The following is a 5,677-nucleotide window of genomic DNA, read 5'->3' as shown; positions in this document are numbered from 1 at the left end:
GAGGGTATGGAGCAGCATACCATGTTTTCTCTTTCCCCCAGATAAGTCTCATGTTATATATTCAAGATGCTAAGTTTTCAGTCATTTTCTGTCTTCAGTTCAACCACTGCTATGTATCTTAATTTGAGAGACAGAGGTAGGAAGAAATTTACCTCCTACCACAATCCATAAAATTTCCCAGGCTTGGGAGAAACTTAGAGTAGGGGGAGGTGGGAACAGAGAGATATAAGTTAGAAATACCTATTGAATGTGGTTTTTGGACTTCTATTTCTAAATTTTCCAAATGCAAAGATTCCTATAAAATGTTTACCTTGGCAATTTCTGGAACACAATAGCTGATTAATAAATGTTTATTGATTAATTGATTGAGTGATGTAGTTGTGCCTGGAAGGATAACGAACTTTAAAAAACAATTATAATAAATACTTGGACCAAAAATTGTTCAGGGAAGGAGAAATTATAAAATTTAAGGGCTGACTGAATTGACAATTCTCTGACTGAAAAAAATGTAGTCAACAATATTTATTCAGAACTGATTGTGTGCTGAGCACTGTATTGGGCATTAAGGCAGCAGTGGGGCAGAAGAAAGCAGAGGAAGAAGCAATGGAATAAAAGAAATAGAAAATAAAATGGCGGGGGGGGGACCCTGGCTTAAAGAGACGATAGGACATATTTGTGAAACTGAAGTATATTTAGAGAAAACAGTTCAATGTATAAAGTTCCAATTCATAAAGTAAAAACTGGATGTTATTTGTGTGCTCATTTAGAATGAATGGGGGTAGGGGGAAAGAAAGATACTTATCCTGTCTACTTATCCTGAATTTAAGGACTTAATTCTGGCTCAGGAGGGGGTTTAGAGTAGTTGAGCTCTATGGTCTTCCTCTTTGCTCAAGCCCCTCCTCTCCTATTAAGTCTTTCTTGATTCTTCCAGATTCTAATGTTTGCCCTACACACCCACCCAAAAATATTTTTAACAATATACTTTGCATATACTTACATATGTACTTATTTTCTCCCCCACAATAATGTAAGATCCTCAGTACTATTCATTGGAAGGATAAATAATAAAGTGAAGCTTAAATACTTTGGCCACATAGTAAGAAGTGAGAACTCATTGGAAATGTCCTTGATGTTGGGAAAGATTGAAGGCAAAAAGGAAAGGGGATGGGGGAGGATGAGAAGAATAGATAGCATGGAAGCAATGAACATGAGCTTGGACAGGCTTTGGGAGACAGTAGAGGACAGGATGGCCTGGTGTGCTATGATTCATGGGTCACAAAAAGTTGGACACAACTGCATGACTGAACAACAATGATAATCTAGGAATAATAATAGTAATAGCTAACACTAAGTGCTCTAAGGTATACAGGATGCTTCTCTTATGTTATCTAGTTTGATTTTCACAGCAATCCTGTGAGGCAGGCGTGATTATTAACCCTGTTTTCCAGGGGAAGAAAGTTAAGGCTAAAGAGGTATGACTAAGGTCAGTCACACAGCTATGAATTATCTGATGCAAGATTTGGATACAGGTCTTCCTCACTCCAAGTCCAACACTATTCATTATGCCACCTATTGGGCTCATGAGTATTTATTAAATATGTCTGATCTATAGCAGTTTGGCCCTGGCATTTGGAGGGTGAATTATTCAGGGATTGCATTGCAGCACCTGTGTTCAATGGAAGATTGATGGTCTCCCACAGCTAAATGTGTGCTGGGCTTTTTCACGTCAGGAACCCAAACTCATTGTAAATATGTATTGCTCTTAGGTGCTGACTATCCCTCCCTGCCTGAGCTTATTACTTTAAAATGTCTTCTCGTATCCTTGTGCCTGAGGCGAGTTAGGACTAACCTCCCCCATCCCCCCAGTCTCTTATTGGCTTCATCCACTTTCATAGAACTGTTTCCATGACTTCTCCCCTCTCTCTGGGCCCTGAGATCTAAGCAATGTTCCCTAAAGCAAAGGTAACCTAACTGAATGAACTAATTGTAAAATTTGGTGATTTTCATTTTCATTTGTCATACACAATAGAAGACACACATATGTATGTATGTATGTATGTATGTATACACACATACTTACATGCATATATAATATATATTCCATAGGAATAAGGAAGTTGCATGTGTGTGTATGCCCTGAGGAAGTTATATGTGTACACACATACACATGTATGTCTGTGTATTACATATATGTGTATATGTGTATGTATGTGTGAGGGTGTATTTGTGGTTTCTGACTCTTCACAACTCCATGTGGGGTTTTCTTGGCAAAGATGCTGGAGTAGTTTGCCATTTCCATCTACAGCTCATTTTATAGATGAGGAGACGGAGGCAAACACAGTTAAGTGACTTACCCAGGGTCACACAGGTCAGATTTGAACTCAAGAAGAGGAGTCTTCCTGACTCCATGCCCAGTACTCTGTCCACTCTGTCACCTCACTGCCCCTTCATATATAATATATTATATGCACACATATGTATATGTCTATATAGTGGAGGGGGGAAGGCAGGGCAATTGGAGTTAAGTGAGTTGCCCAAGGTCACACTGCTTAGACTGGATTTGAACCCAGGTCCTCCTGACTCCGGAGCTGGTGCTTTATACACTGTGCCACCTTGCTACCCCCTATATGTATGCATGTGTATATTTCTGTATGTTCTGGTGTTTGCCCTCTTCCCAATAAAAATGACCTTTGATTTATTTTTTCATGTATTTTGCATATACTTAGATGTGTACATACTTTCTCCCCCACAATAATCTAAGATCTTTGAGGACAAGGGATTTTTTCATGTCTGTCTCTGTATCCCCAATATCTAGGAACAATAACTTTAATAATAATGATTTACATAATGTTCTAAGGTTTGCATATGTGTGTATGTATTGAGGATGTATCTGTGTACATATAATGTATATATATGAATGTTTGTGTATATATGTGTGTATATAAATGCACATACACTTACATATGTGCCCTATATATACACATATACTTATGTAAGGATATGTAAACATATTTTGTATATTTATATTTTACACACACACATATACATATAGAAATATATTTTAAACATACGTCTAAACATATCCACCTGTATATGCATACACACACATCTACACCCATATACTTAATTTCCAGAGTCAATTCCTCTGCCTGACTTCCCACATCTGACTTCCTTCTTCCTTGTGTAATGTGCTCTGTCTTGAATCTTCATTTTTCACTGTCTTTGGACAAGACCCTTTGGGGAATAAAACATAATTACTCTGTACAGAACTGTCTTGGAAAACTTGATGTTTATTAGCCCTTAAATTGCACTTTTCTAATTTTTGCTAAAACTGGCATTTTGGAAAGAACAATTTGAACCATTCAGGGTCTCTGGAGAAGAAAAGGTCTTAAAAGTAATTGAAAGAAATAGATGGAAACAAAGCTAGTTAAAAACTGCTTTTCTTAACCATGCTTAGGATGGTGACCAATTGTAAAGCTGTGCACTTCCCAAAGTAAAATAAATCCCCAAATCTAAGAATCTGGTGAGTAAAAGAATCTCTACATGGAACAACACCACAAGATCAAACGAGTTCTCTGTGGGAAAGCTACCAGAAAAAAAAGCAACCTACCCTACAGTGTGTATAGAATACCTTACTGAAGAAATGAAGGTGTCTCCTTTTATGCTGTCATGAAATCTAATGGCTCTTCTGTGAGAAGCTAAGCATTTCAGTAGTGAAACTATTGCATATTTGAATTTATTTCCAAGTTTGGGGGGATTTTTTGCTTTTTGGAGGGGGGAATGCATGGCAATTGGGGCTAAGTGACTTGCCCAAGGTTACATAGCTAGTAAATGTTAAGTGTCTGAGGCTGGATTTGAACTCAGGTCCTCCTGAATCCAGGGCCAGTGTTCTATTCACTCACTATGCCACCTAGCCGCCCCTATTTCCAAGTTTAAAACAACAACAGCTATTAAATGTGCACTGAATGTCTTCATCTCCAAAATGTATTGTTATGGTATAATGAGGTTATGAACTGTATTATCATCCCCATCTCCAGCCAATGTGGGAAACATTCAAGTCCATGTCTCCACTTAAAAAAAAAAAAGGCTGCCCATCATTGGATGCCTGAACACTTATCTGGTCTCGTTGCCTCTGATTGTGTGGGAGTACGCAGCTAAGAGCTGACCTTTGAAGACGTGCTTCGGGGTGGCCTGTGTTCACGTCTGTCTCACAACTGAAGTTGCCATTTTCTGTCACTTGTTTTCTATACATGCCCAGTCTAGTGGATGGAACCACTGCAGCAGTCTGGTATACCATGGCTGAACCCATTGCAATGAACCTAGAAGAATTTAGACAGTGAAGTGGGTAGAGGGAGTGCCAGAAATTAGTAAGACTCAAGTTCAAACCCCTGCTTCTGTCACTACTAACTGTGCAACCCTGGGCAATTTACTTAACCACTGTCTGCCTCAGTTTCCTCATCTGTAAAATAGGGATAATACCAGCACCCACCTCCCAGGGTTACTGTGAGAATCATATGAGATAACATTTGTAAAATGCTTAGCCCAGCACATGGCACATAATAGATGTCTAATGAATGATTATTTTGTTACTTCCTTTATCACCAACAGGCAGCTAGGTGGCACAGGGAAGCGTCAAAACTGGAGTTTATAAGATTCATCTTTCTGAGTTAAAATCTGGCCCCAGATTCTCACTGTGTGACTGTGGATAAGTCACTTAACCCTGTTTGCCTCAGTTTCCTCATCTGTAAAGTGAGCTAGAGAAGAAAATGGCAAACCACTATAGTATCCTTGCCAGAAACCCCGAAGTGGGGTCATGAAGAGGCATACTGAAAAAATGACTGAACAACAACATTAAAATTATCTACAAATCCCAAACTTCTATTATGTGCATCCTGTATGCAAGACACTGTGAGACATACAAACTACTCTCAGGAGCCTATGATGGAGATACATTATTATTTTATATTCTATTAATGACCAATTATTAAATTAGGATCTAGAATTTCCCCCTTTCTTTCTTCATTTAAGGCCAAACCTCTGTAAGAAGTCAATCTCTGAAGGACATGACTGATTGATGAGATTGTCATTGCCTTCAAGGAACATGTTCATCTGTCTTGGGTAGGACCCCACTGAACTAGAAGATCTTACTTCTGTTTAGAACGTAAACAGAATCCAGTCAAAGGGAGTTCTTCCCCCAGGAAATGAGCCCTTGTCCTTGTACCCCTCCATTAAAGTTAAGAGTGACCCAGATCATGAAGGAAAAACCCACCAGAGTGGTCTGGAAGGAGACGGATTCCCCTGTCCCAATTTCTGGAGGTGCCTGAGTCTCATGATCAAGCCATGTTTTTAGCAGGTGGAGCTGAAGACTTCTAGCCCTTCTCCTCATTAAATGTCCACCAATCAAGACTGGTTTTCACTTGTCAGGGACATTCTTTTTTACAAAGGTATTTAAGGCATTCAGAGTCTCCACTAGGGGTCTTTGGTTATTGAGAGAAACCACTGACCATCAGTTTATTGATTGCAGGCTAGCCTAATTAATAAATTGATTATTAATTACCCAGAAACTCTGTCTCTTGGGGATTTTCTTTCATTACATGATATAGTTGGGTAAAGTAGACATGAACACAGGAGAAGGTAACAATATGAAAAAGCATATGAAAAGAGCCCAGTTAATTAT

This window comes from Petaurus breviceps, unplaced genomic scaffold (assembly GCF_028583685.1).
Source record: "Petaurus breviceps papuanus isolate PSGF00001 unplaced genomic scaffold, PetGlider_PUasm1.0 419, whole genome shotgun sequence".
Taxonomy (NCBI): domain Eukaryota; kingdom Metazoa; phylum Chordata; class Mammalia; order Diprotodontia; family Petauridae; genus Petaurus; species Petaurus breviceps.
Note: the sequence above shows the minus strand (reverse complement) of the source record.